Source organism: Colobus angolensis, unplaced genomic scaffold (genome assembly GCF_000951035.1).
Source record: "Colobus angolensis palliatus isolate OR3802 unplaced genomic scaffold, Cang.pa_1.0 Scaffold80, whole genome shotgun sequence".
NCBI classification, from domain to species: Eukaryota; Metazoa; Chordata; class Mammalia; order Primates; family Cercopithecidae; genus Colobus; species Colobus angolensis.
The window spans coordinates 4,849,486-4,872,389 of NW_012121821.1; the positions used below are offsets into that span (position 1 = coordinate 4,849,486).

Genomic DNA, 22,904 nt, shown 5'->3' on the forward strand with positions numbered 1-22,904 from the left:
CTCACACCTGTAAGTAATCCCAGCACTTTGGGAGGCTGAAGTGGGTGGATCACTTAAGGTCAGGAGTTCAAGACCAGCCTGGGCAATATGGTAAGACCCCGTCTCTACTAAAAATACAAAAATTAGCCAGGCGTGGTGGCACACACCTATAATCCCAGCTACTCAGGAGGCTGAGGCACAAGAATCACTTGCATCGGGGAGATGTAGGTTGCAGTGAGCCAAGATTATGCCACTGCACTTTAGCCTGGTGGACAGAGTGAAACTCTGTCTCAAAAAAAAAAAAAAAAAAAAAGAATGCAAAATGGCCCAATCCTCCTCTCTAGCCAGAAGAATCTTAGTATGGCCACCCTCCCCTCCCCTTGCCTCTGCACCTCCCTCTCTCCTCTGCACCTCCCTCTCTCCTTCTCTGCAGAGTAGCTGTGGGTTCCCTCCCAGTTTCCCTGTTAGTCTCCCCCTCCAGTGAACCTACTCTTCAAACCAGACTCAAACTCACTCATACCAATGTGTCAGTGATTGATGACAGCAAGTATATTACCATTTTAATAAGGATGAAGGTCTTTAAGAAGTGAAACTCTAAGACTAGGGTCTGCAGCTCCAGTGAGTGATAGTAGGTAGTATATATTTAGCCAGCGCTAAAGAGATCCTGACTACAGATTCACAGTCTCCTGGTCTAAAAGCCAACTAGCATATAGGGTGCTGGCTGCTTCAGATGCAACTTCATTGTCACACACCATGGTCATGATTTACCATAAAGTAATGCTGTTTCCAATATGTGATGGAGTGGCACCCAGAGTATCTGCTCAACTGAAAAACCAAACAACAACAACAAAATCACTGTAGGTACACTCGGTCCGTCTTGGGTTACCTTCTTTAATCATTTTTCAATATATTGAAATGTCCTCCATCTATTGCATTATTTAAATGTCTGTGTGTGACATTTGTCTCTCCAGCTAGAGCAGGGACTTTCACATAGAAAAGATTGAGAGATAGTCTCTTGACTATTAAGCATAAATTAATCTTTCCAGGATTCATTTCAAATGTTTTGTTCTGAATGCTTTTCACATTATTATTAATAACAACAGCAATTATGTTTATGGGACATTTGCCATGTACCAGGTGTTCTTCCTTAAATTATTCCTCCTGCTCACAACAGCCTCCACATTAATTATTATTACCTCTCTTTCTATAGTTGAAGAAACCACCCAAGGCCACACAATTGCAGAGAAACTCTCCGGCGTTTGTCTGTCTCTCCTACAAAAGATGTGAAGGGAGTTTATCATGATTTTTGCTCCTGACTGGGTATTGGAAAGGCAGGAAAAATACTGTATGTCTCGACAATTCTACAAAACGTATTAGGGCACAAGGTTAAAAGATAGGCAACTTTTAAAGCCTCTGTGTTTTCTGTGGGCTATTTATGAGTCTGGAGGTGAGTCAAGAATGAAACAGCCAGTTACAGAGAAGAAGAACTATAATCAACACGATGGGACTCAGCAGAAACAGCCTGAACCGAGGAAAGAGCATTCCGATTTAGACTCGCCCTCTCCAGAGCAGGTAATGATAGAGCAACCAACTGGCTGCCAACCACAGGTTTAAAGCATGTGACGTCAGGACCAATCCTCCTTGGCAAATTCCATCTTGTTCCACACTAATTTCTAAGTGTTTCTGCTTTATTGGATAGTATTATTAACCTTGCTTTCATGGGATAAACCAGGGTTTCAGTCAGAGGAGGCCTGGGGGCGGCTTAAGGATGGTTGTTCATTCCGTTCCTCCCTCCCACTCTCTCTCCAACACCCTGCCTGAACATCAGCCTAAGAATAGTCCTAACTACCATTTGCAGACTTCACCCCAGTCTACAAAGTCTTTTCACGCACCTTATTCATATAATCTTGTGAAATTGGTGCTATTAGTAGTCCCTTCCTAAACAGAAAGATAACACAGAGAAAAGTTATGACTTACTCTAAATCACACTGCCCAGAAGGATCAGAGCCAGAAGTGGATCCAAGTTTTCTGGGTCTTCTGATTTGAAAAGAGACCAAACGAAAGCCTGCCAAAGAAAAGGTAGTATATGGTTATCCTTTGCTCCACCCCACCTCTCTGACGTTAGGATTAAAATTAATAATAATTTGCTGGATTATAATGGTGTCCTACCATTCACTCTACCCATCTCCAACAAAAACACTCCTCAGTCCCATGGAGCTTTCCATTTAACATCTTCCAGTTTAATTTCACTCATGGGCATTTATAGAAAGCATTGCTATCCAGCGGTTTCTATTTTCCCCCCTGAGGTTTGTAGACAATGCACGAGTATTACTAAGTGTTAGATGCGTACATGAGAGAATAAATCTTCCTACGTGTCCTGTTTATGCCTGAGATTGATTTTCACTGCTTAGTTATGAACTTCCAAGGGGATAGCTTTTATAAAACATATACATACACTGAGAATTTAGTCTGTACACCATGGGCGATAGTAGCCATTCTTACTATCAAGACAGAAACTCATTCTCGGTGAAAACAGGTTTCATTCACCTGAAGTGAAAAGGAAGAGAAGAATTTGAAATTACTGCAACCACTATTTAGATTGATGGTCAGTTACTCAAGAAACAATTATCCAACTTGTGGATTTCCTCTGTTCCTCCTGCTTATTGTCTGCTTGGCATTTTTTACTATTCATTATCATCTCCTGCAGAGGGTGTTAGAGAAAAAGAGGAGAGGTGAGATTCAAAATAAAATTCCAATAAATTATCATCAAGCACCTACTTTATGCCAGATGCTGAGATAGGTACTGAGAATCCTAAATGAGTATTTAGGATTTAATCACTGGCCCCTGTGCAGAGGTTGCTGTCAGAAATGCTGCATTAAAGATATGTATAAAATACTACAAAACTCTGGTAAAAGAGCGATTCACCTGAAAAGGAGGGGAGGAAGTGAAGACAACAGGAAAAAAGTGATACTTCCACTGGAACTTAAAGAAGTTGAACTCCAGGAGGAAGCAGATAAGTGGGGAAGAGAAGATAGGATGAGCGGGGGAACAGTAGGAGTGTGGGCAGTGGGGTTCAGAAATGCGAAGGTTTCACTAAGGGTGGTGCAGGTGGTGACCACACATCCTGGTTTGCCTGAGTCAGTCCTAATTTATGGTCACTATGTCAGCATAATTAATATAGCACCTCCTTTTACTCTCAAAAGTATCCTAGTTTGGGTAATGAATTATAGCCATCTGTGTCAATCTGAGGCACATATGTCATCACTCTCCCCTCCTTTATCCATGGAAGACATTACTAAATTACCATGGTACATTCCTAGCTAGGCCCGGACTTGTCTTCAAAATCCTACTGAAAATATCACTTCAGGCAGTATCACAGATTGGAATTGGACCTACATACGTTTTCCAGGCTATGGGTCAGAGAGGTGGCAACTCACCGGCCATATCTGAATGGCATCTGTATTTTATTTGACCTGCACAGGATTTTTTGCAATTCTGAGCCAGCATTTACTACCATGGGATATAACTCAGAAATTGTATTTCTGACTTTATTTGAGAAATGGGAAAATCCAATAACGTAAGACCTGTATTCCACATAGTGGAACAATTGGCTGAAGTTAAATGGCAAATATCACCCTTTTGTCCAATATCTACCTGTTGTTGTCAGCCTCCAAGCTGGTCCCCACTGATCCTCTCTTCCTGGTAGCCACATCCTTGTACAGTCCCCTCTCACACTGTATCAGGTTTGATATGTTTGGCCAATGAAATATGACAGAAGTGATGTTATTCCATTTCCCAGGCTAGCTGTCATTCTGCCTTTCTTAGATTACTTGCTCTGGAGGAAAACAGCTGAGATGTTGTGAGGAGAGGCCCACATGGTGACAAACTGAAGCTTCCAGCAATCACCATGGGAATGAGTCTTTTTGAAGCAGAACTTCCAGCTCCATTCTAGCATTCAGATGATTGAAGCCCCCATCAACATCTTGACTGCAAACTCATGAAAGACCTGAGCCAGAACCATTCAGCTAAGCTGCTCCCAGATTCCTGACCCTCAGAAACCATACAAGAAATGAGCATTTGTTGTTTTAAGCTGCTAAGTTTGTGGGGCAATTTGTTACACAGCAGTAGATAACTAATACACCAACAAAATTGATTTTCTTATGATCTGCTTGTCTCTATCAATTATTTTACCTACCTGGCTCTCAAGACAGTTGAAGTTACATCCCAGCTCTACAGAAAGAAATATTGTTGATGGTTTTAAGCAAGAAAGTGAGAAGGTCAGATCTGGCTTTAGATGTATCACACTGGCATCTGTGAGAAGAAGAAGTAAGAAGGAGGCTCAAGATCAAGTTTATTTCCTGAAAAACTCATAAGTACACTTTGCAGTATAGCACAAGGGGGATGTGATATAGAACCATGTGTAAGAGAGTAAGCTCCGACTCTAGGTCAGATGATGTAAGTTCAAATCACCATATCACCACTGAAGGATCATATATATTTTAGTAAATTACTTAGCCTTTTATTTCCTTAACTGAAACGTGGGATTAGGAAGGCTTACAGCTGCAAGTAACGAAACATCCATCTACTCACAGCTTAAACAAATAGTTTATTTTTCCCCTATAACTGAAAGTACAGAGATAGGCAGTTGCTGGGAATGATTCAATTGTTCAGCAATGCCACCAGGACTCCAGGTTCTCTCTAGCTTTCAACTCTGCCTTTCTTTGCAGATTGGCTCATTGCCTTGTATTTCTAAGGTGGCTGCTATATAGCTCCAGCCATAACATTTCTGTCTTAGGTTGTAGACTTAAAACAGAAAGAAGCAGGGGCAGGTCGAGAGCTTTAATCTAGCTATGTGTGTCTTATTTTATCAGGAAAGAGAAAAGCTTCCCAGAAGCCCCCAGCAGACTTCTGCTTACTTCCCATTTGCCAGAACTGGATCACAGAGCCTCATTAGTGGTGATGGAGACCGGGAACATGAGTATTTAGTTGAATATATTGATACTCCAAGCAAAATTGTGTTCTGTTGGCAAGCAAGAAGAGAGGAGAATGAATATTAGATATTTAATTGCCCCTAGTGATACAGTCGACTTCAGAATATTGATATAAGGGTTAAAGTAAGCTGATACATGCTTTAGGCTAACAGTGTTTGGCATGGAATTAAGTGTTCAATAGATTTTAGCTGTTGAAATTGCAATAATTCAGGCACAGAATATTCATCCTGGACTAGGACATGCAAGAGGGAATAATTTTGAGACTTAAGGGCTTGAAAAGAAAGACAGATAAAATTATTGGTGGGAAAATAACTTTGGTTTTAATTATTTTTTATTATCTTTCTTTCTCCTTTGTCTTATAACCACAGAAGTGGTCTATTTATCACATCATCTTTTTTCTTTCTAATGATTTTATAATTGTGTATCTTTTGTTAGAATGTAAGCACTTTATATTTTAAAAATCTAACTAAAGGAAATATAAACTTCGAGTTCTTTAATCTACTCAGTTAAAAAACCTCCACAGTAACTTTAACTCTACATTCCAATTAGTAGCCTGCACGATTATATAATCACATAATGCAGAGTACTCTGACCTACTCTTCAGAAGATATGTGTTTTAGACATAGCTCGCCTATGTGAGGAAGTAGAAATATTGCCTCTGGTCATGCTAAAATTAATTGCAATATTTAAGTCATATGACATTTAAGGTTTCTAGAAATAGCAGGTAGCACAGCTCCCAGAAACCCAATTGCACATTGCTGAACGTGTCTCAAGGCACTTTCAGGTGGATCAGATAATGGGTGGACCCACCACATACTTTTCAACTGTGAACAATGATTCAGGGGCCAGGATTTAGAAACCATGAGCAGCTATGTAATTGCATAGTGTTAGAAACAAGAGGGGTGAGTGGTGCGGAATATAGGTTTAAAAGAAAAGGAAGGTTCTGAGTGTATACTCAAAATAATTGAAAGCAGGGTCTCCAGGAGATATTTGTACACCCATATGCATAGCAGCATTATTCACAATAGCAAAAAGGTGGAAGCACCCTAAGTCTCAATTGACAAATGAATGGATAAGCAAATGTGGTATATATGTCCAGTGAAATATGACTCAGCCTTAAAAAGAAGGAGATTTTGACATGATACATGCTACAGCATGGATGAAACTGGAGGACATTAAGCTAAGGGAAATAAGCCAATCACAAAAAGATACTGTATGATTCCACTGATATGAGGTACCTGGAATAGTCACATTCATAGAGACAGAAAGTAGAACGGTGGTAGCCAGGAGCTGGACAGTTATTGTTAATGAGCACAGGGTTTCAGTTGGGAAAAATGAAAAATTTCTGGAGGGGGATGACAGCAATGGGTAACAGCAATGTAAATGTAATCAATGCCACAGAACTGCATGCTTAAAAATGATTACAATGGTAAATGTTATGAGTATTTTACCACAAAAAAAAAAAAAATTTAAAGGACTAAAAAAAAGGAAAAGAAAGAACTTGAATGTAATATCCCCACTTCACAAACTTAGCACCCCCCCCCCACCACCACCACTCACAAAGTCCTCTAAAAGTCTGCTTATTAAGGGGAAAAGAAGGCAACAAAACTGGGAAAGAGCCTTCCAAACTCTTCCAAGATCTGAGCAGCTTCTTTTAGTCATTCTGTTTTCTTTTTTATTTTTCACAATAAATACGGAGTGTTTTTTGTTTTTTAGACAGAGTCTCGTTGTGTTGCCCAGGCTGGACTGCCGTGGCACAATCTTGGCTCACTGCAGCCTCCACCTCCTGAGTGCAAGTGATTCTCCTGCCTCAGCCTCCTGAGTAGCTGGGATTACAGGCGCACCATCAGATCCAGCCAATTTTTGTATTTTTAGTAAATATGGGGTTTCACCACGTTTGTCAGGCTGGTCTCGAACTTCTGGCCTCAGGCAATCTGCCCGCTGGGGCCTCCCAGAGTGCTGGGATTACAGACATGAGCCACTGCACCTGGCCAATAAATATGTATTATATTTGTAATCAGGGGGAAGACAAGAAAGAATATTACAAAAGGAAGAAGTGGCATAAATTCGTCTTCATCTCTGGCCTGAGGTCAAGGCAATTCTTCCCTCAGCCTCATGAGGCTTGAGTTTTTGCTCAGAAGCATGAAATATCATTACCTTTACCTTTCATAGTCCCAGTTTAGGATAAACTCTGGGTCAGCAGTTACATGACTGACCTGGAATGATTTCACTGTGCTGCTGGCAGTGCCAGACTCAGGGGTGACAAACAGAAGTAAATGACTGTGTGAGCAGCTTCTGGTGAGACCAAATAGCAGAACTGCAGCAGATAACTTACTCTTTTTCATTGTTTCTGATTAGATCTTTTCACATTTTGTTTTTGGTTTTGTTTTTTTCTTATAAAAGACAAGGGTGTCTCATTGAAGCTTTAGGGAAATGGTTGAATTTTAATGGAATCGAATTGGCTCCCATGGTTATCTCAAAGGAGCTGTGGTCGTAAAAGTTAATTAAATTAGATTCATTTGCATATTCAAGACCATTCCCTTCCTTCACTTTAAAGGCAGAGAAAGACAATTTGTCCCAGCCTCCTCACTGGGATTACAACACACAACATATCCAGATCACTCTGTTTGTATGCTGGAACTTAGTCGGACTAGCAGGCTAGTTTTAAATTCTTTTTCCTAACTTGTATTCTCCACTGTTTAAGGTAAGTGTCAATACAAAAGTTAAATAGGTATGCATTGCAGTTCTTGCTTTGAAATATAGAATAAGTCCTTTAGAGAAAGAGATTGCCGTGCTTAAAGACTGAGGTAATTTCCTAAACAAAAGGTGAATTCAGAACGCTAAGTAGAAAATGAACTAGCAACATTTACAGCCACAAGACTGTGCAGAAGCATTTTGCATTTGTGTATGTATTGGCAACAACGGCATCTATAGCTTTATTTATTATGGGTCAGAGGAACAGAACGATTGGACCCTAAGAGGATGTCTAGTCTACCTGCTGCCTGGAGTAGGCCTAAAATAACCGGCTAAAATGGAACTCTGGCCTGCTTTCTGAAGCCGCTAGGGAAGGTGTTTCCACCACCTTCCTCTGTTATCCGACCCATTTTTAACAATCCTTAATATCATACCAGAAAACGTTGCCTTATATCCAACCTATATCCCCTCTGCTGTTGATTTACTGTTTACTCTCACATGCATACAATGCAAATGTGAGCAGTCGCGCTCAGCCCCTCTACCCTGCTCATTTGCATATTTCTTTGGCGTATCAGCTAATGCCTAGATCAGTATTTATAGATTAAAGGGAGTGTCTGCCCTACTTCCTTCAGCCACACACGCCTGTTAATACAAGTAAGGGTATATCATTATCTTCATTGATCCAGGAGAAGACAGGGTTAATTTATTTTTTTTCTTTAATGAACACAAATGTGCCAGACAGACTCTATGTTAGGTTCTTGGGAAACAGTGGTGGATAGGACAGACCAAGATCCTGCCCTCATGCATGGAACTCAGACATAATACAAATAATTACCAGTATGATGAAGGCTACAAAGAAGTGTAGGTTACTAAGAAATTACACAATAGGCTGAGCTAACCTAGGCTGGGAGGATAGGAAAGCTTTCTAAACAAAGCCGTGTTTCACCTGAAACGTGAAGAATAGGAATTATCAAAGTAGAGAAGGGAATTCAAGTAGAAGGAACAGCATATGAAAAGTCCCTATCATGAGAGTGTGACCTGTTCGAGGATTGACAATGAAGTTCAGACAGCAGGACAAAAATGACTGTGATCAAGCCATGGAATCTTCACACATTACTCACTGTCCACACTTGCTTGGCTGTGACTGAAAGCTAATACCTTGGCCCTGCTTTGTACAATTTTAGAACTCTGAGCAACTGGATGCTTAGCGACAAGGATTAGGCACCTGGAGTAAGAATGGAAGAAAAGAGGCCTCATTTCAGCGCTTGGAAGGCCTGGAATGCTCCAGTGGCCTCAGTGAATCAGCATGGTGTCGTGCAGCGTTGGTGATCTCGTCCCCAGAGTATTCGGGTGCTACATAGTCTTTAGCAAGTCACACTTTCAGGGTCTCCGACCTCACTTGTACAAGTCAGGAGGTTAGATATGGGCTTTTCTAACTCACCTTCTGGAATCAGTTAGCAACAATAGTCCCCATACACTTCTTAAGTGGGTCACGTTATTACTGAGCTAACCTACATTTGGTAGTGGGAGGAGGGGATCATTCAGACAGCCAGCAGGCCTGTCTCTAATTTGCTTTTTTGTTTCTTTTTTTAATTTTTTTGGTTTGGTTTTTTAGTATTTTTTTTATTGTGGTAAAATATAGATGACATAAAACTTACCATTTTAACCATTTTTAAGTGTACAAGTCAGTGGCATTAATTACACAGTTACAATACTGTAAGCCATTACCGCTATCTATTTCTGAAAATGTTTCATTCCAATGCACTTTTCTTTTTTTTTTTTTTTTTGAGACAAAGTATCACTCTGTCGCCCAGGCTGGAGTGCAGTGGCACGAACTCAGCTCACTGCAACCTCCACCTCCCAGATTCAAGCAATTCTCCTGCCTCAGCCTCCCAAGTAGCTGGGATTACAGGTGTGTGCCACCACACCTGGTCACTTTTTGTATTTTTAGTAGAGACAGGGGATTCACCATGTTGGCCATGCTGGTCTCAAACTCCTAACCTCAAGTGATCTGCCAGCCTCAGTCTCCCAAAGTGCTGGGATTACAAGTGTGAGCCACCACACCCAGCCCAACGCACTTTTAAAATAGTCTGGGCAAGCTCTATGAGGGTCCTCACAACTCATGAACCTGGCTCCCTCTCACGATTCCTGATTTGGAACTTGAGAAATCAGGTACTGCTCTGAAAGCAAACAAGGCTTCTTACTCCCACTGTATGAAAATGAGTCAAAAGGGAAAGAATAAAGTGTTGAGTAAACTGCTGAGTAAAGGGCAGTTAAATCCCCCTTTGCCTCTGGAGAAGTCACCTTGTTCAAGATCGTAATGCTTAATAACCCTGAGGCCTAAAACAGATAAAGGACACAGCAAAAAAAGGAAACCATAAACCAATATCCCTCATGAACACAGATGCAAAAGTCCTCAACAACATCTAGAAAACTGAATCCAACAACACATCTAAAAGATTATATGCCACGATCAAGCGAGATTCATCCCAGGGATGCAAGCCTGGTTCAACATATACAAATCAATACAAGTATTACCTCACATCAACAAATGAAGTACAAAAATCACGTGATCATATGAATAGATGAAGATAAAGCATTTGATAAAATGCAATTTCACTTCATGATAAAAACTTTAAATAAATTACTTATGAAAGGAAAATACCTCAACACAATAAAAGCCATGTGTGACAAACCCACAGCTAACATTAAACTGAGCTGGAAAAAGCTGAAAGCTTCTCCCCTAAGAACTGGAACAAGACAAGGATGCCCACTCTTACCACTCTTATTCAATATAGTACTAAAAGGCCTAGCCAGAGCAATTGGGCAAGAGAAAGAAAGAAAAGGTATCCAAATTGGAAAGGAGTAAGTAAAATTGTTCTTGTTTGTAGGTATGATCGTATGTATAAACTAACCTAAAGACTCTACCAGAAAACTTTTACAGTTGATAAATGAATTCAGTAAAGTTACAGAATGCAAAATTATGTTAGTCCATTTTCACACTGCTGATAAAGACATACCCAAGACTGGGAAGAAAAAGAGGTATAATTGGACTTACAGTTCCACGTGGCTGGGGAGGCCTTAGAATCATGGTGGGAGGCAAAAGGTACTTCTTACGTGGTGGCAACAAGAGAAACTGAGGAAGAAGCAAAAGCAGAAACCCCTGATAAACCCATCAGATCTCGTGAGACTTATTCACTATCACAAGAATAGCATGGGAAAGACTTTGATTCAGTTATCTTCCCCTAGGTCCCTCCCACAACATGTGGGAATTCTGGGTGATACAATTCAGCTGAAATTTGAATGGGGACAGGCCAAACCATATCGTTACGCCCCTGGCCCTTCCAAATCTCATGTCCTCACATTTCAAAACCAATCATGCCTTCCCAACAGTTCCCCAAAGTCTTAACTCATTTCTGAATTAACCAGAAGTCCACAGTTCAAAGTCTCATCTGACAGAAGGAAAGTCCCTTCTGTCTATAAGCTTGTAAAGTCAAAAACAAGCTAGTTACTTCCTAGATACAATGGAGGTAATGGTATTGGGTAAATACAGTTGTTCCAAATGGGAGAAGTTGGCCCAAAAAAGGGGATTACAGGGCCCACGCAAGTCCAAAATCCAGTGGGGCAGTCAAATTGTAAAGCTCCAAAATTATCTTCTTTGACTCCAGGTCTCACATCCAGGTCACGCTGATGCAAGATGCAAGAGGTGGGTTACTGTGGTCTTGGGCAGCTCCTCCCCTATGGCTTTGCAGGGTACAGCCTCCCTCTCAGCTGCTTTTATAGGCTGTTGTTGAGTGTCTGCATTTTTTCCAGGAGCATGGTGCAAACTGTCAGTGGATTTACCATTCTGGGGTCTGGAGAACGGTGGCCCTCTTCTCACAGCTCCACTAGGCAATGCCCCAGTAGGAACTCTTTGTAGGGGCTCTGACCCCACATTTCCCTTCTGCACTGCCCTAGCAGAGGTTCTCCATTAGGGCCCCACCCTTGCAGCAAACTTTTGCCTGGGCATCCAGGCATTTCCATACATCTTCTGAAATCTAGGCGAAGGCTCCCAAACCTCAATTCTTGACTTCTATGCACCTGCAGGCTCAACACCATGTGGAAGCTGCCAAGGCTTGGGAATTCTACCCTCTGAAGCCACAGCCCAAGTTGTATGTTAGCCCCTTTCAGCCACAGCTGGAGTGGCTGGGACACAGGGCACCAAGTCCCTAGGCTGCACACAGCATGGGGACGCTAGGCCCAGCCCATGAAACCACTTTTTCCTCCTGGGTCTCTAGGCCTGTGATGGGAGGGACTGCCATGAAGGTCGCTGACATGGCCTGGAGACATTTCCCCGTGTTCTTGGGTGTTAACGTTAGGCTCCTTGCTACTTATGCAAATTTCTGCAGCTGGCTTGAATTTCTCCCCAGAAAAAGGGTTTTTCTTTTCTACTGCATTGTCAGGCTACAAATTTTCTGAACTTTTATGCTCCGTTTCCCTTTTTAAATGGAATGCTTTTAACAGCACTCAAGTCACCTTTTGAATGCTTTGCTGCTTAGGAATTTCTTCCGCCAGATACCCTAAACCATCTCTCTCAAGTTCCAAGTTCCACAAATCTCTAGGGCAGGGATAAAATGCCACCAGTCTCTTTGCTAAAACATAACAAGAGTCACCTTTGCTCCAGTACACAACAAGTTCCTCATCTCCATCTGAGACCACCTCAGCCTGGACCTTATTGTTCATACGACTATCAGCATTTTTGTCAAAGCCATTCAACAAGTTTCTAGGAGGTTCCAAAATTCCCCACATTTTCTTGTCTTCTTCTGAGCTCTCCAAACTGTTCCAACCTTTGCCTGTTACCCAGTTCCAAAGTCGCTTCTACATTTTTGAGTATCTTTTCAGCAACACTCCACTCTTGGTACCAATTTACTGTATTAGTCTGTTTTCATGCTGCTGACAAAGACATACCTGAAACTGGAAAGAAAAAGAGGTTTAATTGGACTTACAGTTCATGGCTGAAGAGGCCTCAGGATCATGGCAGGAGGCAAAAGGTACTTCTTACATGGTGGAGACCATAGAAAATGAGGGAGAAGCAAAAGCAGAAACCCCTGATAAACGCATCAGATCTCGTGAGACTTATTCACTATCATGAGAATGCCATGGGAAAGACCAGCCCCCATGATTCAGTTACCTCCCCCTGGGTCACTCCAACAACATGTGGGAACTCTGGGAGATATAATTCAGTTGAGATTTGAATGGGGACACAGCCAAACCATATCAAAAATTGACATACAAAAATCAGTAGCATCTTTATATACAAATAACAAACTAGCTGAAAAATAAATCAAGAAAGCAACCACATTTACAATAAGTATACACACACACACACACACACACACACACACTACCTAGGAATACATTTAATCTAGGAGGTGAAAGACTTCTACAAAGAAAACTGTAAAACAGTGATGAAAGAAATTGAAGAGGACACAAAAAATGAAAAGGCATTCCATGTTGCAGGACTGGGAAAATTAATACTGTCAAAATGACTGTACTACCCAAAGCAATATACAGATTCAGTGCAATCCCTGTTAAAACACCAATGACATTCTTCAGTGAAATAGAAAAACACAATACTAAAATTTTTATGAGACATAAAAGACCCTGAATAGCCAAAATAATCCTAAGCAAAAGGAATAAAGTTGGGGGCATCATACTACCAGACTTCAAAATATACTACAAAGCTATGGTAACCAAAATGGCAAGGTACTGGCATAAAAACAGACACAGAGAACAATGGAACAGAATTGTTCACTGAGAACAATTCTGAGAATCCAGAAATGAATCCATCTATCTACAGCCAACTGCTTTTGACAAAAGCACCAAGAATATTCATTGGAGAAAAGACAGTCTCTACAATAAATGGTGCTGGGAAAACTGGATATTCATATGCAGAAGAATGAACCTAGACCCCTACCTCTTACCTATACACAGACCAACCCTAAATGAATTAAACACCTAAAAGTAAGACCCGAAACTATAAAACTACTAGAAGAAAATAAAGAGGAAATGCTTCAGGATATTAGATTGGGAAAAGACCTTATGAATGAGACCTCAAAAACACAAGATACAAAAGCAAAAATAAATAGAATTATATTAAACTAAAAAGCTTCTGGGTAACAAAAAAGAAAAACAATCAGCAGAGTGAAAAGATAACCTACAAAATGGTAGGAAATATTTACAAACTATTCATCTGACAGAGGATTAATATTCAGAATACACAAGAAATTCAAACCTCTCAATAGCAAGAAAAAAAATCCAATTAAAAAATGGGCAAACGACCCAAACAGAAAAGATGTACAGTTGGCCAACAAATATATGAAAAAATGCTCAGTGTCACTAATCATCAGAGAAATGCAAATCAAAACTACAATGAGATATTGTCTATCTTATCCCAGTTAGGATGGCTTTTATCAAAAGACAAAAAGTAACAAATGTGAGTAAGGAGGTAGAGAAAGAGGAACTTTTTTTTTTTTTTGAGACAGAGCCTTGCTGTGTCACCCAGGCTGGAGTACAGTGGCGCAGCTCAGCTCACTACAAACTCCGCCTCCTGAGTTCAAGCAATTATTTTGTCTCAGCCTCCCTAGTGGGACTACAGGCACACACCACCATGCCCGGCTAATTTTTGTAAAGGAACTCTTATACACTGTTGATAGGAATGTAAACTAGGACAGCCACTATGGAGAACAGTATGTAAGTTCCACAGAAAACTACAAATAGAACTACTCTTTGATCCAGTAATCTCATTACAGGGCATGTATCCAAAGGAAAAGAAATTAATATATCACAGAGATATCAGCACTCCCATGTTTATTGCACCACTATTTACAATAGCCAAGATAAGGAATCAACCAAAATGTTTAACAACAGATGAATGAATAAAGAAAACATGGTATATATAGGAGATGAAATACTATCCCCCCATTAAAAAGAATGAAATCTTGTCATTCATGGCAACATGGATGAAACTGGCAGACATTCTGTTAAGTGAAATAAGCCAGGAACAGAAAGAAACACCACGTGTTCTTACTTATGTGTGGAAGCTAAAAAATGTTGATCTCAGAGAAGTAAAAAGTGGAACAGAGGTTACCAGAGGCTGGAAAGAATAGGCAGAACAAAGGGATAGAGAAAGATTTGTTAAAGGATACAAAATTACAGCTAGACAGGAGGAATAAATTCTACTGATCTGTGGCACTGTAGGATGACTATAGTTAACAATATTATATTTTTTCAAACAGCAAGAAGAGAGGATATTGACTGTTCCCAACACAAAGAAATAATAAATGTTTGAGATGATGGATGTGCTAATTACCCAGATCTGATCACTCTACATTGTATGTATCAAAACATCACTATGTACCTTATAAATATGTGCAATTATGTGTCAATTTAACAATAAAATTTTGTTAAGAGATGATTCTAAGATGTGAGGGTCTAAGACTCCAGGATTTGAGGACCGGTGAGTGCTCAGGTGCTGAGATCCTCACACATGAGTCTTTGCTGCTGGAAAAGGTTGTCAGAAGCCTCCTTTGGCTGGCAGTAGGTTATCCTTTTCCTGCCCACCTCCCCCAGTGCTATGTGAATGTAGCTCTTTGTGGCTTAGAGAATGTAAATTTTATTTTGCATTTCCAATGTCACATGCTTACCTTATCGGCATGTTCCAGTTTCCAGAATAAATATTTGGAGATGAAAAATAAAGATCATGATGCTTAATACACCAAATTTACTGAGCCCCATCTATGTGCCTAGCACTAAGCTAGTTACTTTGCACATGTCACCTTTTTTACCTATTACATGTATGTAACATTACTCCCATGTTACAAGTATAGAAACAGGCTATAGTAGAACCTGACTCCCGACCCAAATCAGTTTGGCTTTACAGTTTGGCTTAACCTCTGTACTTCATTGCTTTCCCAAAGACATCTACAGGGAAACCAGAATAGAGAATACAGGGAAACCTGAAAATAATGAAAGAGAAAAAAAAAAATGGCAAAATCTGGCCAGGCCCAGTGGCCCTTGTCTGTAATTCCAGCTATGCGGGAGGAGTGCTTGAGCCCAGGACTTAAAGGCTGCACGCGGTGAGCTAGGATTGCACCACTGCACTCCAACCCAGTAAGACTCTGTCTCAAAAAAAAAAAAAAGAAGGAAAAAAACTGATCCTAGGCTCACATTGTTCAACCTCATTCAGATTTGTGACTGGTTTTGTCATGCACCTTCTAGCACCATTTCAGTGTTTCCTCTCTCTAGTACATAGAATTGATGGTATTTACTGCCCTAGTTTTCAAGGATAGTGTTTACTTCATTAAGTAAATCAATTACTTCATTAAGAAAATCCTTAGAGCATCAGAGGGCTCCGCAGTCAGAAAGGGTTAACAGCCTCAGGAAGGACTGAGCTCCCACACCGCAGGTGGTGACAGAAGACCAAGAATAATGAGGCTGGGGAACTGCCCACCCTCTGGAAGCTTTTCTGTACATCTAAATAGAACAGAAAGTAAACGCTGACAAAAGGAAACTGTCAGGTAAATTAATGTGAAGAGTGCAGGTTTTGTTTTATTTTCCTTTCAATGGGTGAGAATTCAAAGCATAAGGCAGGAGAACGAGTTAAAAATAGTATGACAGTAGCCAACTGATGCTTGCACAATAGAAAGGGCAACATGGGTTACACAAGAGGATTGTAAAAAATGTGCAAAAAAATAAGAGGACAGTGGCAGGAATGGCTGGATCAAACACACTAACACCATGGGATCTTCAAAGGTTCAAAATATAACCATGTTGTGACATTATAAAATAACTATATAGGATTCCAGAACACGAAGGTGTTTAAATAAAAATATTAGTTCCATGGGGTAAAGTCAGACATTGTTATCTTGGCTTGCATAGCCCTCTGTGGTTTATCTCCCAAGCCTCATCCCTTCTACTGCCATGAATAACAACTTTGCAGAACCTCCTGAATTACTTTCATTTGTTGTCAGACCCTCACTCTTTCTCCCAGGCCCTTACTTCCCTTCTCTGACACCTAAGTTTAGGCAGGGTCTCCTAGTTACACCTTCTGACAACTCCATGCTAATGTATTATCCTATAAATATTAGATAACATCTGTTTCCTGCTAGGATCTACTCTCCAAGGGCAGGGTCCATATCTGCTTTGTTTATTGCTATATTGTCATCTATGGCACAGTTATGAATAATTGAATGAATGCTGGCGGACATCTGGGTTCCAAACTGTCCAACTTCATGATATATAAGGCAACAATTGCTTCTTCAGTTTATGTATCAGTCAGGGTTTGACATGAAAAACAGAACCAGCAGAAGATGTTTTGTTTTTGTTTTTATTTTTTAATCTATCCATTGATTTTTTACAAAGAATTATCTTACACAACTGCAGGAGCTGGCTAAGCAGGCCTGACATCCACAAGGCAGGTAATCAGAAAGGGAAAGTCATAAGCAGGCTAGACTACCACAAGGATGAGCACAGTGATGAGGATGTCATGCAGAAGCCAGGGCTCTTAGTCATGGAGCTGTACACACACACTTAACCCAGGAGTCAGTGAAATTGGAAGTACACACATCTGGAAGGTAAAGCAATTATAGACCTAGCTGCTGCTTCACACCAACAAGGCAAATCAGCAGAGCAGCAACAACATGAATGTTTTTGTCCCAAAATGTAGAAAAGTTCTACAACTTTCCTTCTGCTCTACTACTTGGAATCTCTGACCTCAGGGAGGGTATAGATCAAGCTTATCCAAACCACTTTATTTTGTTGTTATTGTTCTGTTTTGTTTTGTTTTGTTTTAGGCTTTTAGCAGCCTGAAGCCATAGTTTTTAGTTTCTGTCTCTAGTAATAAGCAGAAAAGAGGGATGAGGAAGGGGCTTTTCTGGCCCAATGAGAAATAGAAACTAAGAACCCACGACTGTACTCTCTCCCTTGGTCTGATCTAGAATCTAATTTTAAAAAACTTTTGACTGATTAAGTCACCTAGAACAACATACCGTTTGACTAACTTAAAGTCAACTGATTAGGGACTTTACAGCTGCAAAATTCCTTCCCAGCACCTAGATTAGTGTTTCAATAATTAGGAGAAGGTACGTGTGTGCTACAAAGTGGCTGCTGCCTCGCTTCCATCTTCCAAATTTTGCAAGACTCTCCCTTGTAGACCACCCTAGTCAGAAACATACTAGAAAGGGAGTTCTGGGGGATGTGACTTATCCAAGCCAAAGCAGACACACCATGAAACCATCACAGGTCACATCATATAACTACCTCTTTAACTTTGAATGAAATAAATTAATAACAGAAACCAGTGATATTCAGGAGTAGGGGAAACCATTTTGTTATAGAAATAGTGTTGATTCTGCAGATGCAAAGGAAAAGAGCAAATCTGGATAAGAGGGCGGAGCTAACAACCTTAGAGGAGCATGCTTCCAAGAAGTAGAGGAGGTATAGGGGAGCTCTTACAGCCAGAATGGAAGTGATGAGCATGTATTCCTACCAAAGATGGGGAAACTTCATTCCAAGACAAGCTGGAATGTAGGTGTGTACCAACACACATTTGTTAAAGAACTGATAAATCAATGAACAAAAGAATAACTGCCTCCTTAAGCTTAAGCCCTGTACTGAACTATAGAGGTAAGGTGATATCTTAGTCTGTTCAGGCTACTAGGACAGAATACCTTAAATGGGTAATTTATGAATAACAGAAATGTATTGCTTACAGTTCTGGAGGCTAGAAAGTCTAAGATCAAGGTGACAGCAGATCTGGTGTCTGGACTTGCTCTCTGCTTCAAAACTGATGCCTTCTTGTTATATTACCAAATGGCAGTGAGGGCAAGGCACCTCTTTTAAGAGGACGCTGTTTTGGTTAATACTGAGTGTCAACTTGATAGGAATGAAGGAGGCAAAGGAGTAATCCTGGGTATGTCTGTGAGGGTGTTGCCAAAGGAGATTAACATTTGAGTCAGTGGGCTGGGAAAGGTAGACCCACCCTTAATCTGGGTGAGTACCATCTAATCAGATGCCAGCTCAGCCAGAATATAAAGCAGGCAGAAAAATGTGAAAAGCCTAGACTGACCTAGCCTCCCAGACTAAATCTTTCTCCACTGCTGGATGTTTCCTGCCTTCAAACATTGGATTCCAAGTTCTTCAGCTTTGGCATTTGGACTGGCTTCCTTGTTCCTCAGCTTGCAGACGGCCTAGTATGGGACTTTGTGATCATATGAATTAATACTACTAAATAAACTATATAAACTTGATAAAATTTAAATATATATATATATATGTATTAGCTGTGTCCCTCTTGAGAACCCTGACTAATTCAGGCGCTGAACCATGACTTAATCACTACCCAAAAGGGCTCACCACTTCATACTATTACATTGGATATTAGGTTCCAACATATGAATTTGAGGGGGACACTAACATTTAGACCATAGCAGGTGGTAAATAAGACACATTGTCCTCACCTTATGGAGGTTCCTTAAGGGTGGAAGGGATGGAAGATATACAAGGATCAAACAGTTCAAGCTACAGGCCAAGGTTTCTTTTCAGAAAGACGGCTTGACTGAGAGAAAGCAAATTGGTGTTCATCAGTCTTTTAGTGGGTGCTAGATACTTCCTTGTTGCCATTTCTGCATTGCCAGAGCCACACACACACACACATGCACACACACACACACAACACAATAGACTTTGTACAGCTTCCAGTGCAAAATTAGAAACCAGAGCTGAATACCTAGTTGACAGTGACAATATGATGATTATAAAAGCCTAAGTATGACATGTCTTGAATAATCAATGATTGAACATGTGTCTTTAAGCTTAGCCTATACCAAATGCCTCCAGGAAAGGTTATTTAACAACAGAAAAAAAAAAAAAAAAAACCTCAGAATGTGCTCACTGGCTTACAGTGATTGAGTTATGCTGTAGGCTATGGTAACTTCTTTGCAGTGCTAAAAATAGATGAAGGGCAGATCAGTCACCCTGGGGAATTTTATCTGCCTCATTTATGCATCCAGAGATGCTGCTTACATAAAGCCGAAATAAGCACAACCAAAAGGGCACCAAGAAAGACAAATAAAAGGTGATGATTCAAATAGAAACCAAGAAAACAAGCAAGCAGTCAACAGCAAAGATCAGAACCGATCCCTGTTGTAAAGATCCGAACAAGAATTCGGCCTGTGAAGATGGTACAGTACCTGGAACTTTCTGATATCTTCTAAGAGGCAAATTTAGAAACCTCTTCCTGGAGAAAGCCACAGTCTCCAGCTGTTCTTGCTCTACACATTCAGGCATGGACCCTTGCCACAGCCTCTCAAGAATTTACACTTCACACTGGCAGAGCACTCTCTGACTCCTCCTGGAGATACTGGCTCCTTCTTAACCTGCAGGCAGAGCACCAGAAAGTCAATCAAGAACCGTGTAAAAATGTGACTCAGGCAACTCACAGATAAGCAAAGACCTCCAGGCAGAGCACCTGAAAGTCAGTCGAGAGCCATGCAAAAATGTGACTCAAGCAACTCAGAGTTAGGCAAAGAAACTGAACGTTTCAAGAGTTCCTCTTGGCCAAGTTTACACCAAATCATTTTTATTAAGTGAATGGTTTTTAAAGGAAATCATTTATCATAAGGTTGCAGAAAAGGTCTGTTCCTTGTCTCCAGCTGCCTTGGAGATGGTCAAGGGGTGGCTAGAGGTGTATCTAAGAGACTGGAAATTCAGTTCATGGTCAAATCCATCAGTGTTTTAAAACATTCTAAAAAACCCAACAGCACCATCTGTAAGGACTGCATCATTTGAGAAATTTCTTGCTAAATCAGCTGGCCAAATGCAAAGCCAATTGCTTTGGCTTCCGTACAACACCATGCTGCAGCCGGGAAGTATTTTAAGTGGATAATGAGTAGTCTCTTCTCTCAATGACTACGTTCAAATAACATCGACTGCCTGTAATATGCAAAGTTCCTAGTCAAGGCTGCCTTAGGAACTCCTGCCCCTTAACTTGAGGCTTTAATCTGTATGAGGGAAAATATCCCTCTTCTCTAGTGATGTTTAAGAAATCAATTCCCTAGCAATGGCCCAATACACTTTCCAGCTCATACACAGACATGTAAAACTGTGCACACACAGAAACACCCAAATGCACACCATTCGCACTAGTTCTGAGATATGCAAGGCTTACACCCTGCATCCAAGAATGGCTGCCAAGTTTTTCCTTTATTTAGTTATAATACCTCCTCTAAAATTATTTGGGTACCCAAAATGGCCTTTTTGTGTGAGGAAACACACATAAGAAATACCTCTCTGCCTTTTTCCCCTGAAAAATATGGTTATCTATGGAAAATGTGCGCACGCTCTCTCTCTCTTTCTCTCTGTCTCTCAGATAAAAGTGGCAAAGCAGATGGAAGCTCCTTCTGTGAAGAAATCAAATTCTATACTCCTTATATCCAACCTCCATTACTCTATTTTTATCATATAAGTTATATAGTAGATATGCAATAAATGCTTCATTATTTCACTCATTAAGTTGGCTTCTCCCTCAAGGTACTTTAGAACTTTGGTACCCAACAACAGCTCTGGGATTATGAGCTTATCAGAAATGCAGACACTCTGGTCCCACCCTAGCCCCCCTTGAATCAGAATCTGCATTTTAACTAGATTTCTAAGAGATTTGTAAGCACATCCAGGTTTGAGAAGCACTGTTTTGGAACACACCTTGATTCTTTTTTTTTTTTTTTTTTAGTTTTGGTTTCTTTTTTTTAGACTTAGGGAATACAAATGCAGTTCTGTTACATGGATACATTGTGTAGTGGTGAAGTCTGGGCTCTTTGTGTACCCATCACCCGAATACTGTACATTGCACCCAGTGGGTAATTTCTCATGCCTCATCCCGGCTCCCACCCCACTCTCCTATCTTTTGGAGTTTCCATTGTCTATTATTCCATTCTGTAGGTTCATTACATCTTGATTTTTATACTGTTACTACTAGTCTAGTAAATTCTGTCTCTCCGCAAAGATCATGTCTTGCCATGGGGGACACTCTTCTAGAGGATGGTGATTATGAGCTGACGCTATTGGGCACTAACCGTGTGCCACGAGTGGAGAGGGCACACGGTTAACATGAGAAAGATTTACTCAGTTAGTAAAAGGTGGAGGTAGGTTGGAACTCAATCTGGCGTCTGGGTCCATGTTTTCCAGGTGCTGCTTCCCTTACTGGGCCCCTGCAGGGTGCAAAACTGTCCCACTTTCTGCAAGGAGTTTGACATCCCCGTCTACCACACACTAACTGCAAGACATCTTCAGAATCCCGACAACCTAAGACCTGCCCCCCACGTTTCCAGACACCCATGGGAATGGCGCTGACCACATTAAGAACCACAGTGTCTTGTGTTCATGCAGTAATTTTGAGAAATTAGTTTCCTGGGATTTGTTTCTTTCTTCCAGTGTTTAACCAAATAATAGAAATCCTTTAACTTTTTACATGCTATTTTTCACTTCAATAGAAGGCTATCACTATTGAGGGCCTGCTCTATGCAGACTAAAAGATAAGCTCCTTGCCTCTAGCCACTGACAATTTGGTTAGAGAAATAAGGCCTTAGTAGATGCAATAGCTAAGAAACAATTCAAGGCACTATAAGATTAAGTCCAGAAATGACCAAAAAGACCTAGATTTATAGTCCGGCTTTGTGCCACTTACTAGTGTGAGCCCAGTGACATTCTCTAAGCCTCTTTTTCCCTACCTGTAAAACAGGGGTATCATTAAACAATGCACATAAATTGCCACCACAGTACGTAAAGCATGAGATATACTTAATAATGTTAGCCATATCCACCAATCGCCACCCTCTCTGAATCAGGAAGAAATAGGACAAAAATGGGATAGAGAGAGGATGTGCATAAGAGAATAGACAGCATTCTGTGCAGGAGGCACAGCCAAGCAAAAGTGTGGTGTCAGGAATGTGCATGACTATGGCAGAAACTTACAGGACTCTCAGACTGGAAGAAGTCAAGGGTTCCAGTCAAGGAGTTATGAGAAGTGAACACATTAAAATAAAGATAAGTTTGCATTTGTTATGTGGACACGGAGTCTCCTGGGGATTTTTTTGAATTTCTTCAGTATCATGACTTTCAAATACAGAAGAAATGCAAGCCTATGCAAAAGAAAACGAAGGAGCCTTCTAGCCATTCCCCCAGGGCTTCCCACACCAGTGAGC

The 22,904-nt window shown here is 40.7% G+C and overlaps 1 long non-coding RNA gene across 1 annotated transcript; it reads right to left on the reverse strand.

The window, feature by feature from the left end:
• Positions 1-517: 517 nt before the first annotated feature.
• LOC105502652 lies at positions 518-20,013 on the reverse strand. The gene is made up of 4 exons (XR_001000371.1): positions 19,896-20,013; positions 10,724-10,801; positions 1,957-2,044; positions 518-804 (listed from the first exon to the last, which is right to left on the reverse strand). It is a non-coding gene; the product is annotated as an uncharacterized LOC105502652 (long non-coding RNA).
• Positions 20,014-22,904: the final 2,891 nt, after the last annotated feature.